At 43.0% G+C, this 26,802-nt stretch overlaps 2 pseudogenes; one reads left to right on the plus strand and one right to left on the minus strand.

Moving 5' to 3' along the window:
• Positions 1–3,210: 3,210 nt before the first annotated feature.
• LOC148500908 (uncharacterized) lies at positions 3,211–5,049 on the plus strand (annotated as a pseudogene).
• Positions 5,050–25,593: 20,544 nt separating this feature from the next.
• On the minus strand, positions 25,594–25,711 carry LOC148500909 (5S ribosomal RNA; annotated as a pseudogene).
• Positions 25,712–26,802: the final 1,091 nt, after the last annotated feature.

Below are 26,802 nucleotides of genomic sequence, written 5' to 3' on the forward strand. Positions count from 1 at the left end.
GATTCTTACTCCAGAGACAGAACAAATGTTGGGAGAAGTTCCAGAAAAATTCTGGACAACACTCACAGGATGTTGGGTTGATGAATGATGCCTCGTCAGTGTATGTTGAGTTGTTGCCAGGTGAGTCTCCACCATGCGTACCTCAGTACCCATTAAAACCAGAAGCAGAGGTGGGTATAGAACCAGTTATCCAATCTCTCCTAAAAAAAGGAATATTGGTGAAATGTATGAGTCCAGCTAATACTCCAATATATCCAATTCCAAAGAAAAAAACAAGTACGGCTACAGGTAAAAATATGGGTTGGCGTCTAGTACAGGATTTAAGAGCTTTAAACAAAGTGGTAAAGTGACATTTTCTGGTAGTTCCAAATCCTGCAACCATTCTGATGCAGATACCTGAGGATACAACTCATTTTTCAGTTATAGATTTGTGTAGTGCTTTCTTTTCAGTACCAATATATCCGGATTCACAGTATCTTTTTGCCTTTACTTTTAAAAGGTATTCAATATACCTGGACTAGGCTTAGTCAAGAGTTTGTGGATTCACCAAGTATTTTTTCCCAGTACTTGCAAAATAACTTACACTCTTTTGTTCCAACGGGTGGTTCAGTTCTAATCCAATACGTGGATGATCTGCTATTGTGTTCCAAGTCTTTCCAGACGTCGTTAGAAGATACTAAACAACTACTGTGTTTTCTTTCAATAGCAGGTCACAAGGTTTCAAGAGAGAAGATTCAGCTCTGTTCTGAAAAGGTTAAATACCTAGGTCATTGCTTGGCACCAGGCCAGACACCTAGATCCACAGAGGATTGCTTTCATTGATAAGTATCCTTTGCCTAAGACACAAAAGGAGGTGTGTGCATTTCTAGGAATGACTGAATTTTGCAGGCAATGGATACCAGGATTCTCTTCCATAGCATTGCCTTTGCAGAAATTGATTTCTCATGATCAACCTCAACTTGTACAACATACACCTGAGACAATTGAATCATTTAAGGAAATTAAGGGACTTCTGGCTGCATCCCCGGCACTGGGTCTCCCAAATTACAAATTGCCCTTTCAACTTTATTGTACAGAGGATAAGAACACGGCCATAGACGTGTTAACTCAAATTCATGGGGACATGCATAGACCAATTGGATATTTCAGTCCACAGCTCGACCCAGTTGCAAGAGCTCTGCCGACTTGTCTCGGAGCAGTCGCGGCTGTGGCTTTACTTGTAGATAAGACTCAGGACATTGTGCTCCAGCATGAATTACATTGATATGTTCCACATGCTGTAGCTCAGTTACTAAACTCTCAGAGCATACATGTGTCGGCAGCCAGATTTTCACGTTGGGAGATTGAGCTTTTAACCCCTACTAATGTACATATCCACAAGTGTACCACTCTCAATCCTGCTACATTGTTACCCATTTTTTCCTCAAAGGGGGGAGAGGAGAGATTTGAGGAGCATGATTGCATGAAATATATGAGACAAAACTTTTCTGTAAGACCAGGCATTTCTGAAGTTCCATTAGAAAATCCTGAATTGTTTTTGTCACTGATGGCAGCTGTCACAGACAAACACATGATGGTTCTTTGGTGACAGGGTATGCAGTGACTACACAGGATGAGGTAGTGGAAGATAACCCATTGGGTCCACCACATTCAGTGCAGGTGGCAGAACTTACAGCATTAATAAGAGCATGCCAGCTAGCTGAAGGGAAAAGAGTTAACATCTATAATGACTCTTGATACGAGTTTGGGGTTGTTCAGGATTTTGGTGCTATTTGGAGGCATAGGGGTTATCTCACAGCTTCAGGAACCCCAATTGCTCATGTACAAAGAGTCAAAGAGCTGATAAAGGCAATACAACTACCAAAAGAAGTCGCAGTGATTAAGTGTCAGACACATACTAAACAGAATGACACCATTTCCATGGGAAATAGATTAGTTGACACAGCAGCAAGAGAAGCATCTAGTTTAACTTTGAATACAAGTGAGGAGCCAGTGGTAAGCACTAAATTGATGTTGTTTAAGGAAATTACATTTGATCTATTAAAACAATGTCAGGAAAATATTTTCACAATGAGGTTAATACTTGGAATCTAAGAAATTGTAACAAAAGGGAAGATGGTGTTTGGGTGGATGCAGAAGGAAGACCAGTGGCACCAAAGGCATTACTACCAGCCCTTGCAGAAGGTGCTCATGGACTAGTACATTTAGGAGTAGATAATATGAATCTCATTGTGCAATCTTATTGGTGTGCTCCAGGTTTCAGGTCAGTGGCTAGAGCCAAACGTCAAGGTTGTGTAATTTTGCCTGAAAAACAATGTGGGGAAACTGTGCCTACAAAGGTAAAACATCTACCAAATTCCACAGGTCCTTTCCAGAGATTGCAAACTGATTATATTCAGTTACCTAAGTCCAGAAGATTCAAGTACGTGTTGGTTTGTGTTTGTATGTTCAGCGGGTGGATTGAGGGATAGTCTACGGCCACCGATAATGCGCAAATTGCCGCTAAGAAAATTTTGCAAGAATTTGTATGTAAATATGGTTTACCTCGTGTTATTGAAAGTGACAGGGGAACTCATTTTACAGGAAAAGTGTTTCAGAAAATGTGTGAAATGATGGGAATAGAAACAAAATTGCATACTCCGTATTATCCAAAAGCGTCAGCCAAAGTTGAGACAGAACAGGGTTATTAAAAATAGGCTAGTCAAACTTACAAGAGACAGGAATGGCGTGGCCCGAAGCCCTACCTTTGGTGCTTCATAGCATACGAACCACACCTAAAACCCGCTCAATCTCTCGCCTTATGAGTTACCTTTTGGACTGCAACCAAGATACGTTACTAACCCATAAATTGACTTAAAAATGCAACATGATTGTTCAATATGTCATACAATTGTCTAAACAGTTACAAGATCTGCGGAAGGCTCAAAAAGATGTTCAACCAGCATCTGCAACTGGTCCAGCACATGAGATACAGCCTGGAGACTATGTTATGATAAGAAGTTTTGTACATTCTGGTTCCCTTACAGATCGATGGGATGAACCTTGGCAAGTTCTGCTGACAACAGAGACAGCTGTAAAGGTTGCTAAGGACACCTGGATTCACGGCTCTCATTGCAAAAAGGACAGAGATCCGAGCTTAAAGGGACCAAAAGACTCTGACTCAAGTGCTGAAATCGAGACCGAATTATATCTGAGAACTCTTCAAGCAAGATGGAAGTGATTGCTTACCACAGACTGTAGGCCTATAGACTGATACAAAAGAGAACTTTTAACATTGTGGTCTGCGTGTTGGTTTTTTTCCTAGTTATTTCAGTAGCGGGACTGATTTTTGCTGGAGAATGAGCGAGGGTTCATGGTCTGGTCACTACACATCCAGTAATGTGGATGATGGGGTTTATTCTAATAAGTCCTTTCCTTCCTCTTTTCTAAGCAGGACAAGAAAGCTAAATGACAGGTGGCAGGAGACAGATTTACCATCCGTTGAAAAGTGTATTTGTGACTATTGTACTAAACCACCAGAGGAAAGATGCATATTGTGGTGTATGGACAGTATTGGTTACTATTCAGAGGAATATCCCATTCAACAATATCATGCATTGCTGGGTAAAGTATTAAATGTTACTAACTGTTGGATGTGCACCAGAACTCCATTGTTAAGTCGAGATATGCCACTGACACCAGTACCAGCTTTTCACAATGAAATGACTAAGATACATACCATAGAGACTTGTGAGGACTGTTTTGCTAAAAGGTGTGGTCAAAAGGTCACTGATACTTATAATTTGACAAATCCTCCAGTGATTACATTAGCTGCACATGTAAGTGAATATATTCCTTTTTGTTTTAATAAAACAGTTTACAAAATGCAACAAGTTACACCTCATATTGGACAACTGCAGGATTGTATACTATTCCTAGGCCAGAACACCCAATACAGCTAGGAAAGGTTGAGACAGGATACTGCAATAAGATCATTGCTATGCACAAGCCCTATGCTCAATGTGAAAAATTCTGTAAGGTCTTCTGAAACCTGATTGTTTAACATGTACCACCGAATTTTATAATGAATCATTTGATTATACATTTCCTGTGAGGAAACCCAGGAATACAGAGGATAATGAGACAGAGAAAGGCAGTAAGGTAGAAGGTCAGGTAAACAGTGAGGAAGATACTAGGACAGAAAATGGGCCAGAACAGGAGATATTTCACACGTCACCTGGGATTGATAGTTGCTACTATGGTATAAGGATTTGATGTTCCTTTCCTTTTGCCAAATGATCTCTATTACATATGTGGAAAATATGCTTACAAATCAATTTCTAAAGGTATTTGTTATTTAGGTCGAGTGATTCCACAATTTTATGCCATAACTCATGATGATTTCCAAAACGTTCTTTTGCAGGGTACCAATATGGGACGTTCTAAAAGAGACATTGTTCCGGTGAAAAAAAAGTAAATTTCTCTGATAAACATCGTATTGGGACAGCCTTTGCTAACTTTCTTACATCTGGTAATTTGGGATATTTGGAAAATCAACAAGAGATTATTGATCTGGCTGAGTTTATGGACAATGTGACTGAACTTTATGATGAGACTGTCAGATATGTTGGACATGAGTTAATAGCATTTCGAAATGAACTATTGCAACACCGCCTAGTGCTAGACTATCTAACTGAAACAAATCTTGGAGTTCATTGTTGCAATTATCTGACCAATGACATTACTGATCCGGAAGCTGACATTACTAATTACATGAATGAGGCTCATGATATGAAAGAAAAATTTCGCCATATACATTATGATAAAAAATCAGAAAACGATTCATGGTGGTCATGGTTAGATCCTAGTAAATGGGTTTCAGGATTTGGAAAATGGTTTACCGATTTGATTCATGCTATGACAAAGTTTATTCTTGCTATTGTGGCCTTGGTTCTTCTCATCTATGCTTTCTACCGATGTGGCCTATGCTGTATTCAAGGGCTACACAGAGAGGCAGCTACAGGACGAGGGAAACAGGAACACATTACAATAAATAGAAGCCTAGGATAGATATGGAGGAGCTTAATGCTCCAGTGTAATCTATAAAAATGACACATGTACAATAAAGAGACACCTGGGATAGATATGGAGGAGCTTTATGTTCCAGTGTAATCTATAAATATCACACATGTACAATACAGAGACACCTGGGATAGATATGGAGGAGCTTTATGTTCCAGTGTAATCTATAAATATGACACATGTACAATAAAGAGACACCTGGGATAGATATGGAGGAGCTTTATGTTCCAGTGTAATCTATAAATATGTCACATGTACAATAAAGAGACACATGGGATAGATATGGAGGAGCTTTATGTTCCAGTGTAATCTATAAATATGACACATGTACAATAAAGAGACACCTGGGATAGATATGGAGCTTTATGTTCCAGTGTAATCTATTAATATTACACATGTACAATAAAGAGACACCTGGGATAGATATGGAGGAGCTTTATGTTCCAGTGTAATCTATACATGTCACATGTACAATAAAGAGACACCTGGGATAGATATGGAGGAGCTTTATGCTCCAGTGTAATCTATAAATGTCACATGTACAATAAAGAGACACCTGGGATAGATATGGAGCATTATGTTCCAGTGTAATCTATAAATATGACACATGTACAATAAAGAGACACCTGGGATAGATATGGAGGAGCTTTATGTTCCAGTGTAATCTATAAATATCACACATGTACAATACAGAGACACCTGGGATAGATATGGAGGAGCTTTATGTTCCAGTGTAATCTATACATATGTCACATGTACAATAAAGAGACATCCAGGATAGATATGGAGGAGCTTTATGTTCCAGTGTAATCTATAAATATGACACATGTACAATAAAGAGACACCTGGGATAGATATGGAGGAGCTTTATGTTCCAGTGTAATCTATAAAAATGACACATGTACAATAAAGAGACACCTGGGATAGATATAGAGGAGCTTTATGTTCCAGTGTAATCTATAAATATCACACATGTACAATACAGAGACACCTGGGATAGATATGGAGGAGCTTTATGTTCCAGTGTAATCTATAAATATGACACATGTACAATAGAGACACCTGGGATAGATATGGAGGAGCTTTATGTTCCAGTGTAATCTTTAAATATGACACATGTACAATACAGATACACCTGGGATAGATATGGAGCTTTATGTTCCAGTGTAATCTATAAATATGACACATGTACAATAAAGAGACACCTGGGATAGATATGGAGGAGCTTTATGTTCCAGTGTAATCTATAAATATGACATGTATAATAAAGAGACACCTGGGATAGATATAGAGGAGCTTTATGTTCCAGTGTAATCTATAAATATGACACATGTACAATACAGAGACACCTGGGATGGATATGGAGGCGCTTTATGTTCCAGTGTAATCTATAAATATCACACATGTACAATAAAGAGACACCTGGGAGAGATATGGAGGAGCTTTATGTTCCAGCGTAATCTATAAATATGACACATGTACAATAAAGAGACACCTGGGATATGGAGGAGCTTTATGTTCCAGTGTAATCTATAAATATGACACATGTACAATACAGAGACACCTGGGATAGATATGGAGGAGCTTTATGTTCCAGTGTAATCTATAAATATGACACATGACAATAAAGAGACACCTGGGATAGATATGGAGGAGCATTATGTTCCAGTGTAATCTATAAATATCACACATGTACAATAAAGAGACACCTGGGATAGATATGGAGGAGCTTTATGTTCCAGTGTTAGCTATAAATATGACACATGTAAAATGTGTATATTCAAAGGGTGGAAATTGTGAAAGTTAGATTCAATAAGAAACAATACAGTATATTTCACATAACTCAATATATACAGATATATTTCATATACTTACATATATTTACAAGTTACAAATATTCATATATCATATATCATACAGAGCACATATATAAATTAGTCAGTATTAGAACCACTCGTCAGCCATGATGCTGCAGCAGGACTCAGCTATCATGCTCACTGTAAGCACGATATTACATAACTTGTTTTTCTCAATGTAGGGAGTATAAAGAATACAATAAGATATTTCCTATTACGCACAGTCTGAGCTATTTACCAAATATAGAGATGCAGCCCACGGAGCAATGATGTTAGCAGGACGTAGCCTCGCCCATAGTATTCCAAGGACGGGGGGAGGATTCTAATAATACCAATAAGAATAAACTATGTCTCCATATTATTATAAATGTGTTATCAAATTATGCCAGAAGTCATCCAGTGCTTGCATGCCATAGAGGTAACACTCATGTTAGAGGGCGTGATAATGTGCAATGGTTCTGTAACTGACATGACCAGTGTATAAAAGATCTGTGATTTGTACTCCTCCTTGTTACTTACGCACTAAAGGTGCCTACACATATAGCGATGTGATCACAATCCCACGATGTGTACGATTTCCCCTGAACTCTCCCCCAGCAGCTCTCAGGCAGTCCTACACATGATTTGGAGTAAAAAATAAAAAATCTGACTTAAGATCTATCGTGCATCCAGTGCATTGTGTCCCAGATTGGCAAATCTGCCCTACAGCACAGCAGATCTGAAGATGAGATGTACGACGAGCGGGGACGCATATTGGCATCGTGATCGTGAGTAGAAACTCACGATTTGGCCATATTTTACACGATTCGTCAAAATTGGCCAAATCAGGGAAAAAATCGCTATGTGTGTAGGCACCTTAACCCTGAGAGATGCACTTATACTTTCAGTAAGATAATTTAATTAATTAATAAAGTACTTATTCTTAATAATATCTGTGCCGGATCAATTACTTGGTGAAGCAGCACCTGGGAGAATTCAAACAGAAGTAACAAATCATCACCAACGTGGGTGCCAATATATATATACACCAAAGACCATAATATATAAGTATATGATTTATGAATTAATGGTGGTGTTAATGAGCGCGCAATTAAAATATAATATGCAATAAAATTGATAAGGACTAAATATCTAACAGATATCACTACAGAAAATAACTGCGAGACAAACCAATGTCACTTTCACCCTGACACTGATATGTGTTACTAAACCAGAGTGTTACAAGGTCGAATTCAGTAAGAATCTTGTTTGTGCAATCGCACACAATATCACCTTGTACAGAAATGGTGATAAGCTTCTGCTCACTGAATAATGTAAGCATGCAGCTGCACATGTAAAACAATGTATAGTCCCCCTAGTGGTGCGACCTAGGTCTGTATGTCACCCGCAGTGGTAGAATGATTCACTAAGAAGTGGTAGGATGATGAGCTATAACACTATAACCACACACGAGTGCTCTGTCCTAGGCCTGTATGTCACCCAGCAGTGAAAGAATGAAAAGCTGTAACCGCACACTAGTGCTCTGTCCTAGGTCTGTATGTCACTCAGCAGTGGTAGAATGATGAGCTGTAACAATATAGTATAAACACACTAATTACTAGGGTAATATTTCCCCCACTCAGAGCATGTAACTGGTTTCTCACCTCTGAGTTCTCTGATGTGTAACAAGAGGTGATTTCTGTATAAAACGCTTCCCACACTCAGAACTAGGGATGGATATCAGAAACCGATGATTACCAACCATCAATGTTCCCGATCTGATTGAAGTACTCTTTCCATTGAAGAGAGGGTTTTGCGACGGTTGCCAGCTAGCTGTTGCTGCCTCCGAAACCCATCCGATGGGTGTATGAATTAAGCGGAGGACACTCTAAAGTGGCGTCTACAGCTCAGCTTCTCTGCCCATTGCAGCGCTGATTTTTTTCTATGCATGATTTAACCACCATCACATCGTTATGATGCGAAATCTAGTAACGACCGTATCACATGATTTGATGACAGAAGCCTGGCAATCATTTTACACAAAGCTCCTGATGTCCATCCCTATTCAGAACATGAAAATGGCCTCGCATTTCTGTGACTTCTCTGATGTTTAACAAGATCTGATTTCTGTATAAAACATTTCCCACACTCAGAGCATGGAAATGGTTTCTCACCTGTGTGACTTCTCTGATGTATAACAAGATGTGATTTCTGTGTAAAACATTTCCCACACTCAGGACATGAAAATTGTTTCTCACCTGTGTGACTTCTCTTATGTCTAACAAGAACTGATTTCTGTGTAAAACATTTCCCACATTCAGAGCATGGAAATGGTTTCTCACCTGTGTGACTTCTCTGATGTGTAACAAGTTGTGATTTCTGTGTAAAACATTTCCCACACTCATAACATGAAAAATTCTCCCCTGTGTGACTTCTCTGATGTGTAACAAGAGCTGATTTATGTGTAAAACATTTCCCACATTCAGAGCATGAAAATGGTTTCTCACCTGTGTGACTTCTCTGATGTATAACAAGTTGTGATTTCTGTGAAAAACTTTTCCCACATTCAGAACATGGAAATGGTCTCTCACCTGTGTGACTTCTCTGATGTGTAACAAGATCTGATTTCTTTGTAAAAGATTTCCCACACTCAGAACATGGAAATAGTTTCTCACCTGTGTGAATTCTCTGATGTCTAACAAGCTCTGATTTACTAGTAAAACTTTTCCCACACTCAGAACATGGAAATAGTTTCTCACCTGTGTGACTTATGTGATGTCTAACAAGATGCGATTTCCTTTTAAAACATTTCCCACACTCAGAACATGGAAATAGTCTCTCACCTGTCTGACTTCTCTGATGTATAACAAGAGCTGATTTACTTGGAAAACATTTCTCACACTCAGAGCATGGAAATTTTTTCTCTCCTGTCTGACTTCTCTTGTGTCTAACAAGAGCTGATTTGGGCGTAAAATATTTTCCACACTCAGAAGTAACTGTATCACTGCTATGATCTATACTATGTGCAGCAATATGAGAGTTACCAGAAGTAAATTCCTCAAGAATAGTGGGATCAGATGGTATATCTGCACTAAGAAGAGCTGGTTGTATATTTAGGGTAATGCTATTTTCTTCCGGAGATCCTTGTGTGGGGTTATCTTCTAATTTAAAATCTGGAGACCAAACGAGATGTCCCTCTGAGGTCTTCCTTGTATTGGATCCACCTGTTAGAAATAAAATAGTTATACAAGTATCCCACAGCAAAGGCATCATTAATTAATATTAATCTCACCCCTATTCCCATAGGTAGTGCTTAGTACAACCTCATGCAGAATACTTTGGGCTGCTTCCGTTCACACTCATACACATAATATAGGAGAAGTAAGGAAGCAAAGGGAGTTTGCAAAAAAAAGGCAAAAAATCTTACTAAATGGAGCAGACCCCTAGGACTCTAGGCTCTTTTTACTAGCCAAGGAGCTGGCCAGCCCTATATAATGGCCAAGGGGGAACTTTCACCTGGTTCCCAAGTTATAAGCAAAGGGTGATAGGTCAATCCCTCATCTCAGCATTTAGGCTATACATCTTTATGAGGCTGTCATTTCTTTTGACACATGAAAAAAAGGCAGAAATAATTCCTCTGTGCTAATAAAAACATGTGTACAAAATACTAATAGATTAAGGATGTAATATATCCTATATATACATTTAACAGAAAACTGTATATTAGTGTATAGGAAAAAAAATAGCTGCTTGTTTCCTATGATAGTCCCACAAAAAGTGAAAACAAAAAGCAGAAAACTGTGGTAAGATTATATATATATATATATATATATTGTGACACAGTTAGGTTAGGGGGTCCCTCTCCTGGGTAGAGGACTCCTTCCTTTCACACACAGCAGCTGGGAAACAGTACGCCAGACTGGATGCAAGTACAAGCTGGTTGGCGCCAGTCTTTATTGTACAATGTCAGAAACAACATAAAGAAAACATAAACAAAAATCCTAGCCCTGTCGGGGCACTAACTTCACAGGTAGTTCCCTCACTACCAGAACCTGGCAGGGCCTAATGCCCTCACCAGCAACAAGGGCACAGCACAACACTTACAGTTAGGTTTTCAAGTGTCTCTGAGCAAACTCCCTGTCTGCTCTCCCAGGTGAGACAATCAGCCCTCAACACACTAGGCTTATATTGGCCACTCTCAGGTGGAAACCCTAACAAGCCTGTTACCAGGCTAAGAGAACCAAAACCTGGAGTGGGCCGTGGGTGGAGCCCTCCCTCTCCTCTCACCCACAACCGCCAGGTCCCAAACCGGCTTTTCAAAAAGCCGAGACTCAAGCCTGCTACACTGCAGACTTTCTCCTGGAGGTTTAAAACACCATAAGACAGGAATCTGGGACAAATGTACCTGCCACAGACCACTTTACCAATGATCCTATCACATATCCCCCCCTTTGTTTCGAACTGTGGGGCGGAACAACTGAAGCCCCCAAACAATGAACGCGTGACAACACGTCAGCATTGGCCAGCTGGCTTCCTGGCCTGTGTTCCACTGAAAATTTAAAAGTTTGTAACGCCAAGAACCATCTCGTAATTCTCGCATTACTGTCTTTATTTTCGGACATCCACTTCAAAGGGGCATGGTCAGTGATCAATTTGAACTTTCTTCCAACCAAGTAGTACCTGAGAGCCTCTAACGCCCATTTTATGGCCAACGCCTCCTTCTCCACTGTGGCATAGTTTCTCTCATGTACATTCAACTTTCTGCTAAGATAGAAAATAGGGTGTTCCTCACCCTCCTTGTTCTGGGACAGGACCGCTCCTATACCTACTTCTTTTTTTTTTTTTAATAATAGTTTTTATTGAAAGTTTAATACAAAGAAATGGGGATACAGAAGGAAAAAGGGAAAAAGGGTAAGCCAGACATATTGCACATCACAATATAAATCAAATCGATCTTGGTCCTTGTACATATAATTGATATCAAACATTTTAGGACAAGAAAAATGTTTTATAAAACACTTCGCAACATATATCAGACAAAATACTAAATAATCAGTTAATGGAGCTACCACGGATCTGCGTGAGGTGAACAGAGAACACCGAGATCAACCGGAACATTATAAACGGTGGAATGGCCTTGTTTTTCCCTATATTCTCCCCATTTAAACCATTTCATATGGATAGAATTGATGGAGGAGGAGTATTTCTCACCCGTTGTTTCAAAAACAAAATGCTTATGGATCTTGTTTTCTATGAATCTAATGTTGGGGAGAGAGTCTGTCTTCCACCCCTGAGCAATTGTAGCTTTTGTAGCAATCAGCACATGACCCATAATATATCTCTCGCCACGTGATAATTCCCCAGGATAAAAGTGGAATAAGGCAACTAGAGGCTCCGCCTGAATAGTTACACCAACTATTTTACTAATCATAAAAAATACCGCATTCCACAAGGGGCGAAGTAGAGGACAGGACCAAAAGACATGAAAGATGTCTCCTACCAAACCACAACCTCTCCAGCAATATTGAGAGACAGAGGGCCAGATCTTATGCCGCCTTTCAGGAGTAAAATAAGCTCTCTGAAGTAATTTGTAATACATTTCTGAATGGCTGATACATTTGGATATAGTAAAACTGGAACGAAAAATAATATTCCAGTCCTCATCAGAAAGGTTCACAGCCAGATCCCTCTCCCATTTAAGCTGACACGGAAGTTTCCCTTTTTTTTTTTTAACATTATCTGATACTGATACCACCAAGATATACCACCTTTGTGATTAGAGGCTCGTATACGAGTCAGCAGTAGCAATGGGAAGGCAGGTTTTTTAAGTGGAGAAAGGAGGTGACTGTGCAACCAATGTCTCAGCTGTAAATATTTATGAAAGTCCTGCCTCGTTAAACCAAATTGCATTTGAAGGGACACAAAAGAAGCCAAATCCTCCCCCGCGAATACATCCCCCAAAGAAGAGAGGCCCGCCTTCGCCCAGGAACCTAAGTGCATATCAGGGATCAAATTGGCTATTGATCGGAGAGACAGATTAGGAGAAGGCAGGGAAATCTCCTCATCTAAGGAAACACAGGCATGCCAACATACTATTGTAGTCTGGACTGCTTTACAGAAACCCGGTCTGAAGGAGATTTCAGAAGAGGGCAGCCAGAATAGATCAGGAAGGGGGAAGAGATGCATAAGTTCCCTTTCAATAATTACCCAGGGTTTGGGAGAGTCTATTATGAACCAGTCCCTTGCCTGGCTAAGTATACACGCTGAATGGTATCTCTCCATGTCTGGGAAGGCCACTCCGCCTGTCTCCTTAGAGAGGGAGAGGGTATTTCTCGCTATTCTGGGTTGATTCCCCTTCCAAATATATTTTTCTATACCTACTTCTGATTCATCGGTTTGTACTATGAATTCCCTTTCAAAATTAGGAGTCATCAGGACTGGTTGGGAACACAACGCTACTTTCAACTCCTGAAAAGCTCTCTCTGCCTCAGGACTCCATTCTACCATGACTTTTTGTTTGCCTTTGGTCAGGTCAGTCAGTGGGACTGCCATGGTGGCAAAGTTGGGTATAAACCTCCTGTAGTACCCCGTAATTCCCAAGAAGGCTCTCACCTGCTTCTTATTCAGAGGCCGTGGCCAGTTTTGTATGGCATCAACTTTATTGAGCTGAGGCTTTATCAGGCCTCTGCCAATGGTGTATCCCAGATATTTTACTTCCTCCATGCCTAGATAACACTTTTTTGGGTTGGCTGTCAAACCTGCCTTATAGATGGAGTCCAACACTGCTTGTACCCTGGGTAAGTGAGACTGCCAATCAGGACTATGAATGACCACGTCATCCAGATAAGCAGCCGCATACCGTCTATGGGACCTTAGAATCCTGTCCATCATTCTTTGGAAGGTAGCAGGTGCCCCATGTAGCCCGAAGGGCAACATCTTGTACTGAAACAAGCCCTCTGGCGCTGAAAAAGCTGTCTTTTGTTTGACACACTCGGTTAACGGTACTTGCCAATACCCTTTGGTTAGGTCAAGAGTGGTTAAATACCTTGCCGTCCCTAGTCTCTCAATCAATTCATCCACTCTTGGCATCGGGTAGGCATCGAATTTTGAAACACTGTTCAACTTTCGGAAGTCATTGCAGAAACGCACACTCCCGTCGGGCTTTGGAATCAACACAATGGGACTTGACCATTCACTATGTGATTCTTCAATAACCCCTAACTCTAGCATATTTTTAATTTCTTTTGACACCGATTCTCTTTGTGCTTCTGGCAACCTATAGGGCTTTAGATTAACTTTAAACCCTGGGTCAGTGATGATGTCATGTTTAATGACCGAGGTTTTCAAAGGTACATCAGAGAACAGCACCCTATTTCTGATCAGAAACTCCTTGACCTCTTGTTGTTGAATTGCCGACAGGGTTTTTGCCACTGTCACTTCGGGAACTAAGGGCCCTGGATTTACTGGAGGGGCTCGGACGGCCGACAGTGCCGTTCTATCTTTCCAGGGCTTTAACAGATTTATATGGTATATCTGTTCCGGCTTTCTTTTCCCTGGCTGGTAAACTTTGTAATTGACCTGCCCCACTCTTTCTAAGATTTCAAAGGGCCCTTGCCATTTAGCCAAAAGTTTATTTTCCACAGTGGGAACCAATACTAACACTCTGTCCCCAGGAGCAAAGCTGCGTAACCGAGCATTGCGGTTGTATACCCTCTGCTGTGCCTGTTGAGCCTGTTCCAGGTGCTCTCTCACTATCGGTACTACCGCAGCAATTCTCTCCTGCATTTGAGAAACATACTCAATCACGGTTTTGTAAGGACTAGACTGCCCCTCCCATGTCTCTTTGGCAATGTCTAGTAACCCCCTTGGGTGTCTCCCATACAACAAGTCGAAGGGTGAAAACCCGGTGGAGGACTGGGGAACTTCTCTTATGGCCAACAATAAATACGGCAATAAGTAATCCCAATGCCTACCATCCTTGTCGACCACTTTCCTAAGCATGTGTTTTAACGTCTTGTTAAACCTCTCAACCAGCCCATCGGTTTGGGGGTGATAAACCGAAGTTCTTAACTGTTCAATTTTGAACAGGCGACATAACTCTTTCATGACTTTTGACATAAACGGTGTACCCTGGTCAGTTAGTATCTCCTTGGGTATACCCAGCCTGCTAAAAAGACATGAACTAGCTCTCTGGCAATGGTCTTGGTTGACGTATTGCGCAACGGGATCGCTTCCGGGTACCTGGTAGCGTAATCCATTATGACCAGAATATACTGGTGTCCCTTGGCAGACTTCATTAAGGGTCCAACCAAATCCATCGCTATTCTTTCAAACGGCACCTCTATAATAGGCAATGGAACTAGTGGACCCTTAAAATGTGGCCTGGGAGCATGATACTGACACTCAGGGCAGGATGCGCAAAAGTCAGACACCTCTTTATGAAGCCCGGGCCAGAAAAACCTCTGCATTATTCGCTCAGTGGTTTTCTCTACCCCTAGATGGCCTGCCGTTATATATGACCATGGGCCAGATCCAACACTGTTCTTCTGTAGGCTTTGGGAACTATTAGTTGTTCCACAATATCTTCCCCCTTCTTAGTCACCTGATATAACAAATCCTGACACATTGCCATGTGGGGATAGGACAAAGGACTATCAGGGTCTACGGGTTTAGCATCAACTACTTTTACATTCTCCCTGGCTTTTACCAAAGTAGGGTCATTCAACTGCTCCACGGCAAAGACCTCTCTTCTGACCTCTAAATCAGGCAGACGATCACCTGGCCCAACAACACTTCCCACCTCAATGGGAGGCACATCAGTTGGCGGGCCACCGTCACGTTCCGCATTCTCTAGTTCGCCAACCATAGTAGAAAAAGGGAATAACTCTGACTCAGAAGAAACTCCCTCCTCCACTACATCGACAACCTTCTCAAATGGATCGGGGTTGTTCACCTCTGGAACAAAACGGCTTTTCCACAACTTCTAGAAGTGAGCAAAGTCTCTCCCCAATATTGCATCGTACACCAGACCATGCACCAAAACCCACAGAAACTATAGCAGAGCCACATGGTGTCTCGATGTTCACCTCGGCCGTAACATAATATCGAGTATCCCCATGTATGCAGGTCACACCAACAGTTTTCCCTGTATGCCTCAAGGGGTTCACCAGCTCAGCTTTTATAAGTGTCACCAAGCTACCAGAGTCTAACAGTGCCTCTACTCGGTTGCCATCTACAGTGAGTACACACATGTGCTTATCAGTCTCAGCCTGCCGGTCAGCCGTACAGGCTGTCTGTGCAAAGAAAGACCCCCTGCGGTAGACATGAGCAGTATCACATTGCATAGGTTCAGTTGTAAGTGAACAATTAGCGGCAATATGGCCGAAGCCACCACATCGGAAACACTGAGTCATATTAATGTCTAGTCGTTTACGGGGCAAGAACCTTCCTGGCCTGGCAGGCCTGACTCCAGGTTCTACACCCTCAGTCTTAGGTACATTCCACCGCCCAGCACCCTTCTCCCCTGGAACAGTCTTACCAGTGTCTGTGGGAGTTCGCCGGTGCGCCATCGGGGCTTGGTGGGGCATACTCATCAGCTCCTCAGCCACCACGTACCACTCCACCAGCTCAACCAACTGGTCCGCGGACTTAGGGCCTGCCTGGCTCACTCACTTGCGCAGAGTCGCAGGTAACTATCGCAGTTACCGGTCCATCACGACCCTTTCCACGATCTGTGGTCCCGTCAGCGTCTCGGGCTGTAGCCATTTTGAGGACAGATGGACGAGGTCATGCATCTGCGAACGTGGAGGCTTGTCCATATGGAACTCCCAGCGGTGGACCCGTTGGGCACGAACAAAGGTGGTGACTCCCAAGTGAGTTAGGATCTCCTGTTTTAGTTTTTTATAGTCCTTGGCATCAGCCAGGCATAAGTCGAAATAGGTCTTTTGTGGCTCCCCAGACAAAAAAGGGGCCACCAGACTTGCCCACTGCTCCTTGGGCCAACTCTCCCTTTCGGCCGTTCTTTCAAATGCGGCGAGATAGGCCTCCACATCATCGCCCGAAGTCATCTTTTGGAGGAAGTGACTGGCTCGTACGGAGTGAGTGGTGGTGGGAGGACCAGTAGCAACATCTCTGGGCCGGGCGACCAGGTGCTGTACCACCTCTTTTATGGCCTGGCTGTTTTCCACTAAGGCCTGGTGGGTTTCCTCGATGGCGACCTGTTGTTGCCTCTGGGCTGTCTCCAAGGCCAACAGTTGCACCCTGGTGGATTCCTGCTGAGCCCAGGTAGATTCCTGCTGAAGTTTGTTCGTCTCCTGCTGAAGTTTGTTTGTCTCCTGCTGAGCTGCTGTAGCTTGGAGCAAGGCCTTAATAATGTCCTCCATTTTGTCCTGGGGTGTAGGTTGGAAGCTGAACCTTGCCTCTCTGAGCATTGGCTGACGCCTCCTCTATGGGACTCCAAGGACACAGTGTTATTTCCACACTCACAAATTGGGTGTCTGTCCCTTTAATTTTTAAACGGAAAGTTTTCCTCTTGCTGCAACTTCAGTGTGTGTGGTTGCCCGCATTCTCCACCATATTGTGACACAGTTAGGTTAGGGGGTCCCTCTCCTGGGTAGAGGACTCCTTCCTTTCACACACAGCAGCTGGGAAACAGTACGCCAGACTGGATGCAAGTACAAGCTGGTCGGCGCCAGTCTTTATTGTACAATGTCAGAAACAACATAAAGAAAACATAAACAAAAATCCTAGCCCTGTCGGGGCACTAACTTCACAGGTAGTTCCCTCACTACCAGAACCTGGCAGGGCCTAATGCCCTCACCAGCAACAAGGGCACAGCACAACACTTACAGTTAGGTTTTCAAGTGTCTCTGAGCAAACTCCCTGTCTGCTCTCCCAGGTGAGACAATCAGCCCTCAACACACTAGGCTTATATTGGCCACTCTCAGGTGGAAACCCTAACAAGCCTGTTACCAGGCTAAGAGAACCAAAACCTGGAGTGGCCGTGGGTGGAGCCCTCCCTCTCCTCTCACCCACAACCCCCAGGTCCCAAACCGGCTTTTCAAAAAGCCGAGACTCAAGCCTGCTACACTGCAGACTTTCTCCTGGAGGTTTAAAACACCATAAGACAGGAATCTGGGACAAATGTACCTGCCACAGACCACTTTACCAATGATCCTATCACATATCCCCCCCTTTGTTTCGAACTGTGGGGCGGAACAACTGAAGCCCCCAAACAATGAACGCGTGACAATTCGTCAGCATTGGCCAGCTGGCTTCCTGGCCTGTGTTCCACTGAAAATTTAAAAGTTTGTAACGCCAAGAACCATCTCGGAATTCTCGCATTACTGTCTTTATTTTCGGACATCCACTTCAAAGGGGCATGGTCAGTGATCAATTTGAACTTTCTTCCAACCAAGTAGTACCTGAGAGCCTCTAATGCCCATTTTATGGCCAACGCCTCCTTCTCCACTGTGGCATAGTTTCTCTCATGTACATTCAACTTTCTGCTAAGATAGAAAATAGGGTGTTCCTCACCCTCCTTGTTCTGGGACAGGACCGCTCCTATACCTACTTCTTTTTTTTTTTTTAATAATAGTTTTTATTGAAAGTTTAATACAAAGAAATGGGGATACAGAAGGAAAAAGGGAAAAAGGGTAAGCCAGACATATTGCACATCACAATATAAATCAAATCGATCTTGGTCCTTGTACATATAATTGATATCAAACATTTTAGGACAAGAAAAATGTTTTATAAAACACTTCGCAACATATATCAGACAAAATACTAAATAATCAGTTAATGGAGCTACCACGGATCTGCGTGAGGTGAACAGAGAACACCGAGATCAACCGGAACATTATAAACGGTGGAATGGCCTTGTTTTTCCCTATATTCTCCCCATTTAAACCATTTCATATGGATGGAATTGACGGAGGAGGAGTATTTCTCACCCGTTGTTTCAAAAACAAAATGCTTATGGATCTTGTTTTCTATGAATCTAATGTTGGGGAGAGAGTCTGTCTTCCACCCCTGAGCAATTGTAGCTTTTGTAGCAATCAGCACATGACCCATAATATATCTCTCACCACGTGATAATTCCCCAGGATAAAAGTGGAATAAGGCAACTAGAGGCTCCGCCTGAATAGTTACACCAACTATTTTACTAATCATAAAAAATACCGCATTCCACAAGGGGCGAAGTAGAGGACAGGACCAAAAGACATGAAAGATGTCTCCTACCAAACCACAACCTCTCCAGCAATATTGAGAGACAGAGGGCCAGATCTTATGCAGCCTTTCAGGAGTAAAATAAGCTCTCTGAAGTAATTTGTAATACATTTCTGAATGGCTGATACATTTGGATATAGTAAAACTGGAACGAAAAATAATATTCCAGTCCTCATCAGAAAGGTTCACAGCCAGATCCCTCTCCCATTTAAGCTGACACGGAAGTTTCCCTTTTTTTTTAACATTATCTGATACTGATACCACCAAGATATACCACCTTTGTGATTAGAGGCTCGTATACGAGTCAGCAGTAGCAATGGGAAGGCAGGTTTTTTAAGTGGAGAAGGGAGGTGACTGTGCAACCAATGTCTCAGCTGTAAATATTTATGAAAGTCCTGCCTCGTTAAACCAAATTGCATTTGAAGGGACACAAAAGAAGCCAAATCCTCCCCCGCGAATACATCCCCCAAAGAAGAGAGGCCCGCCTTCGCCCAGGAACCTAAGTGCATATCAGGGATCAAATTGGCTATTGATCGGAGAGACACATTAGGAGAAGGCAGGGAAATCTCCTCATCTAAGGAAACACAGGCATGCCAACATACTATTGTAGTCTGGACTGCTTTACAGAAACCCGGTCTGAAGGAGATTTCAGAAGAGGGCAGCCAGAATAGATCAGGAAGGGGGAAGAGATGCATAAGTTCCCTTTCAATAATTACCCAGGGTTTGGGAGAGTCTATTATGATCCAGTCCCTTGCCTGGCTAAGTATACACGCTGAATGGTATCTCTCCATGTCTGGGAAGGCCACTCCGCCTGTCTCCTTAGAGAGGGAGAGGGTATTTCTCGCTATTCTGGGTTGATTCCCCTTCCAAATATATTTTTCTATACCTACTTCTGATTCATCGGTTTGTACTATGAATTCCCTTTCAAAATTAGGAGTCATCAGGACTGGTTGGGAACACAACGCTACTTTCAACTCCTGAAAAGCTCTCTCTGCCTCAGGACTCCATTCTACCATGACTTTTTGTTTGCCTTTGGTCAGGTCAGTCAGTGGGACTGCCATGGTGGCAAAGTTGGGTATAAACCTCCTGTAGTACCCCGTAATTCCCAAGAAGGCTCTCACCTGCTTCTTATTCAGAGGCCGTGGCCAGTTTTGTATGGCATCAACTTTATTGAGCTGAGGCTTTATCAGGCCTCTGCCAATGGTGTATCCCAGATATTTTACTTCCTCCATGCCTAGATAACACTTTTTTGGGTTGGCTGTCAAACCTGCCTTATAGATGGAGTCCAACACTGCTTGTACCCTGGGTAAGTGAGACTGCCAATCAGGACTATGAATGACCACATCATCCAGATAAGCAGCCGCATACCGTCTATGGGACCTTAGAATCCTGTGCATCATTCTTTGGAAGGTAGCAGGTGCCCCATGTAGCCCGAAGGGCAACATCTTGTACTGAAACAAGCCCTCTGGCGCTGAAAAAGCTGTCTTTTGTTTGACACTCTCGGTTAACGGTACTTGCCAATACCCTTTGGTTAGGTCAAGAGTGGTTAAATACCTTGCCGTCCCTAGTCTCTCAATCAATTCATCCACTCTTGGCATCGGGTAGGCATCGAATTTTGAAACACTGTTCAACTTTCGGAAGTCATTGCAGAAACGCACACTCCCGTCGGGCTTTGGAATCAACACAATGGGACTTGACCATTCACTATGTGATTCTTCAATAACCCCTAACTCTAGCATATTTTTAATTTCTTTTGACACCGATTCTCTTTGTGCTTCTGGCAACCTATAGGGCTTTAGATTAACTTTAAACCCTGGGTTAGTGATGATGTCATGTTTAATGACCGAGGTTTTCCCAGGTACATCAGAGAACAGCACCCTATTTCTGATCAGAAACTCCTTGACCTCTTGTTGTTGAATTGCCGACAGGGTTTTTGCCACTGTCACTTCGGGAACTAAGGGCCCTGGATTTACTGGAGGGGCTCGGACAGCCGACAGTGCCGTTCTATCTTTCCAGGGCTTTAACAGATTTATATGGTATATCTGTTCCGGCTTTCTTTTCCCTGGCTGGTAAACTTTGTAATTGACCTGCCCCACTCTTTCTAAGATTTCAAAGGGCCCTTGCCATTTAGCCAAAAGTTTATTTTCCACAGTGGGAACCAATACTAACACTCTGTCCCCAGGAGCAAAGCTGCGTAACCGAGCATTGCGGTTGTATACCCTCTGCTGTGCCTGTTGAGCCTGTTCCAGGTGCTCTCTCACTATCGGTACTACCGCAGCAATTCTCTCCTGCATTTGAGAAACATACTCAATCACGGTTTTGTAAGGACTAGACTGCCCCTCCCATGTCTCTTTGGCAATGTCTAGTAACCCCCTTGGGTGTCTCCCATACAACAAGTCGAAGGGTGAAAACCCGGTGGAGGACTGGGGAACTTCTCTTATGGCCAACAATAAATACGGCAATAAGTAATCCCAATCCCTACCATCCTTGTCGACCACTTTCCTAAGCATGTGTTTTAACGTCTTGTTAAACCTCTCAACCAGCCCATCGGTTTGGGGGTGATAAACCGAAGTTCTTAACTGTTCAATTTTGAACAGGCGACATAACTCTTTCATGACTTTTGACATAAACGGTGTACCCTGGTCAGTTAGTATCTCCTTGGGTATACCCAGCCTGCTAAAAAGACATGAACTAGCTCTCTGGCAATGGTCTTGGTTGACGTATTGCGCAACGGGATCGCTTCCGGGTACCTGGTAGCGTAATCCATTATGACCAGAATATACTGGTGTCCCTTGGCAGACTTCATTAAGGGTCCAACCAAATCCATCGCTATTCTTTCAAACGGCACCTCTATAATAGGCAATGGAACTAGTGGACCCTTAAAATGTGGCCTGGGAGCATGATATTGACACTCAGGGCAGGATGCGCAAAAGTCAGACACCTCTTTATGAAGCCCGGGCCAGAAAAACCTCTGCATTATTCGCTCAGTGGTTTTCTCTACCCCTAGATGGCCTGCCGTTATATATGACCATGGGCCAGATCCAACACTGTTCTTCTGTAGGCTTTGGGAACTATTAGTTGTTCCACAATATCTTCCCCCTTCTTAGTCACCTGATATAACAAATCCTGACACATTGCCATGTGGGGATAGGACAAAGGACTATCAGGGTCTACGGGTTTAGCATCAACTACTTTTACATTCTCCCTGGCTTTTACCAAAGTAGGGTCATTCAACTGCTCCACGGCAAAGACCTCTCTTCTGACCTCTAAATCAGGCAGACGATCACCTGGCCCAACAACACTTCCCACCTCAATGGGAGGCACATCAGTTGGCGGGCCACCGTCACGTTCCGCATTCTCTAGTTCGCCAACCATAGTAGAAAAAGGGAATAACTCTGACTCAGAAGAAACTCCCTCCTCCACTACATCGACAACCTTCTCAAATGGATCGGGGTTGTTCACCTCTGGAACAAAACGGCTTTTCCACAACTTCTAGAAGTGAGCAAAGTCTCTCCCCAATATTGCATCGTACACCAGACCATGCACCAAAACCCACAGAAACTATAGCAGAGCCACATGGTGTCTCGATGTTCACCTCGGCCGTAACATAATATCGAGTATCCCCATGTATGCAGGTCACACCAACAGTTTTCCCTGTATGCCTCAAGGGGTTCACCAGCTCAGCTTTTATAAGTGTCACCAAGCTACCAGAGTCTAACAGTGCCTCTACTCGGTTGCCATCTACAGTGAGTACACACATGTGCTTATCAGTCTCAGCCTGCCGGTCAGCCGTACAGGCTGTCTGTGCAAAGAAAGACCCCCTGCGGTAGACATGAGCAGTATCACATTGCATAGGTTCAGTTGTAAGTGAACAATTAGCGGCAATATGGCCGAAGCCACCACATCGGAAACACTGAGTCATATTAATGTCTAGTCGTTTACGGGGCAAGAACCTTCCTGGCCTGGCAGGCCTGACTCCAGGTTCTACACCCTCAGTCTTAGGTACATTCCACCGCCCAGCACCCTTCTCCCCTGGAACAGTCTTACCAGTGTCTGTGGGAGTTCGCCGGTGCGCCATCGGGGCTTGGTGGGGCATACTCATCAGCTCCTCAGCCACCACGTACCACTCCACCAGCTCAACCAACTGGTCCGCGGACTTAGGGCCTGCCTGGCTCACTCACTTGCGCAGAGTCGCAGGTAACTATCGCAGTTACCGGTCCATCACGACCCTTTCCACGATCTGTGGTCCCGTCAGCGTCTCGGGCTGTAGCCATTTTGAGGACAGATGGACGAGGTCATGCATCTGCGAACGTGGAGGCTTGTCCATATGGAACTCCCAGCGGTGGACCCGTTGGGCACGAACAAAGGTGGTGACTCCCAAGTGAGTTAGGATCTCCTGTTTTAGTTTTTTATAGTCCTTGGCATCAGCCAGGCATAAGTCAAAATAGGTCTTTTGTGGCTCCCCAGACAAAAAAGGGGCCACCAGACTTGCCCACTGCTCCTTGGGCCAACTCTCCCTTTCGGCCGTTCTTTCAAATGCGGCGAGATAGGCCTCCACATCATCACCCGAAGTCATCTTTTGGAGGAAGTGACTGGCTCGTACGGAGTGAGTGGTGGTGGGAGGACCAGTAGCAACATCTCTGGGCCGGGCGACCAGGTGCTGTACCACCTCTTTTATGGCCTGGCTGTTTTCCACTAAGGCCTGGTGGGTTTCCTCGATGGCGACCTGTTGTTGCCTCTGGGCTGTCTCCAAGGCCAACAGTTGCACCCTGGTGGATTCCTGCTGAGCCCAGGTAGATTCCTGCTGAAGTTTGTTCGTCTCCTGCTGAAGTTTGTTTGTCTCCTGCTGAGCTGCTGTAGCTTGGAGCAAGGCCTTAATAATGTCCTCCATTTTGTCCTGGGGTGTAGGTTGGAAGCTGAACCTTGCCTCTCTGAGCATTGGCTGACGCCTCCTCTATGGGACTCCAAGGACACAGTGTTATTTCCACACTCACAAATTGGGTGTCTGTCCCTTTAATTTTTAAACGGAAAGTTTTCCTCTTGCTGCAACTTCAGTGTGTGTGGTTGCCCGCATTCTCCACCATATTGTGACACAGTTAGGTTAGGGGGTCCCTCTCCTGGGTAGAGGACTCCTTCCTTTCACACACAGCAGCTGGGAAACAGTACGCCAGACTGGATGCAAGTACAAGCTGGTCGGCGCCAGTCTTTATTGTACAATGTCAGAAACAACATAAAGAAAACATAAACAAAAATCCTAGCCCTGTCGGGGCACTAACTTCACAGGTAGTTCCCTCACTACCAGAACCTGGCAGGGCCTAATGCCCTCACCAGCAACAAGGGCACAGCACAACACTTACAGTTAGGTTTTCAAGTGTCTCTGAGCAAACTCCCTGTCTGCTCTCCCAGGTGAGACAATCAGCCCTCAACACACTAGGCTTATATTGGCCACTCTCAGGTGGAAACCCTAACAAGCCTGTTACCAGGCTAAGAGAACCAAAACCTGGAGTGGCCGTGGGTGGAGCCCTCCCTCTCCTCTCACCCACAACCCCCAGGTCCCAAACCGGCTTTTCAAAAAGCCGAGACTCAAGCCTGCTACACTGCAGACTTTCTCCTGGAGGTTTAAAACACATAAGACAGGAATCTGGGACAAATGTACCTGCCACAGACCACTTTACCAATGATCCTATCACAATATATTATATATATATATATATATATATATATATATATGAACATGTACAATTATCTAACTTTATCTGTCTAGCTATGTAGCTTAGAACACAAAGAAAAAGAAAAAAGGACAGGCTCTTTGTTGGGGCACGCTTAAAATAAATATTCACATTATGTTGACAATGGTAAAATATAACCTAAGTACGTATAGAGTTAATAAATACCCCATATTGAGAATTTGTATAATATGTGTCACATTGGGATGACATATATGTTCAAATATGGAGTAGGACGAGAGTTTTAAACAAGTGGTAAGTGGTCCCCCATGTCATCATATTGGTGCTGTAGCAATTATATGTGGGGAGACAGATACCCTGATAGCCCTGGTTATGTGAAACACATAGAAGAAAGAAGGGCTTGCTACTGGGGCATTCTTGTGGAATATATCCACATCAAATATTGTATATAAAATGTAACTTTTAATTCATATAATTAAAATTGAATTTGCCCCCTAATTACATAGGATAGGTAACATATCGAGAGTAATAATGATAACCATCGATATACGGTGGCGAAGATATTGTACATAAGATAAAAGGTCTCTTACATCATTATTTTATATAATGTCATAATAATATACACAAGTACCTTGTTGACCCTGACTATATATCAGACAGCATGTAAAATGCTAACATTTCTATGTACTGTATGCACGGAAATGACATAGTGCAGATACTGTACAGCAAATAACCTCTACTGTGTTACCAATCTGTCCCACTTCACCTCGTGTGTATATAACCTACAGCACCTGGTATTCCCAGGTGGTCTCCCATCCGGGTACTAACCAGACCCGTACTGTATAGCTTCCAAGATCAGACGAGATTGGGCATATCCGGTAAGGTATGATTGTAGGGAAATCTGCCCGGGATAGGAGAGTATGAATGCCCAGGTAAACACGGTAAAGAGGTGTTTGTAGGACTGACTTCGTATGAGGAGTCCACTTTATTAAATCACGCACAGTTCAGCAAAAAGTAGTACATAGGCGTACTTTAATGTCAGGAAATAATATTTTTACATACATTCATTGTCAAAGTGTTGTATTCCAACATATATAGGCACTGTTGTTACCGATTCCAAAAATGTATCATAACGTGGTAAACTTTTTACTCATAAACATTTATATATGATTCTCAACTAGTTATTCTTATGCAAGTAATAACTCTCGGCTAGTAATGTGCCGCCATGGATCAGCTAACTGGTCTATATAAGCAATCAATATTTAGTTGTCTCAGTTAAACAAAAAGGTGTATTTCAAGCCAATACAAGCCTGCAATGTTATATTTGCGTGCTCAATTACCATACTTTCATGAAAAGGACATAGAATTCGTGCTCACTGTGTTCATAATCCAGTCTTGTTAACATACAAGTACATATAGAGTAAGGAGATCACAGTCAGAAACAAATCTATTATCCCTATGGATAATTGCTTAGGTTATGCAGAAGGAATAAAGTGCTCCATAACAACACAATTATGCATGCAGCATGTCCTCCTGTGTGAACCAATCAACCAAAAATAAAAGACAACTGTAGTCCAAGGGTTCAAGCATAAGCCTATGTGGTTATAGTAGCTAACACAAATGTGCAAATAATGGGTTAATGCTGTGCGAGAGCAAATCACCCTACTGCAAAATTATAACCAGCCTGATATGGAAAGGAAGCATGTTACATACTCCCTAGGTAGCATAAGTCAGAATAGGCTGATCAATGTGTTGAACAAGTATGAGTCAGTTAAATTGAAAGTAAAGTTATCCACTCATTGTGGGAAGCAGCGCCTGCACTGACACGGCGGTCAGTTTGCAGGCATACATACGATCTTCAGATTAGGGTCACAGTCCGGTCCGTGCACTGGCCGAACTGTCGGGATGAGGACGCGCGTTTCGCAAGCTGGTGGCTTGTTCACCTGTCCATTGCTGCGTCTTGTGTGGATAAGGTCTTTAAACTAAAT

This window comes from Taudactylus pleione, unplaced genomic scaffold, assembly GCF_031769625.1.
Source record: "Taudactylus pleione unplaced genomic scaffold, aTauple2 ptg000540l, whole genome shotgun sequence".
Taxonomy (NCBI): domain Eukaryota; kingdom Metazoa; phylum Chordata; class Amphibia; order Anura; family Myobatrachidae; genus Taudactylus; species Taudactylus pleione.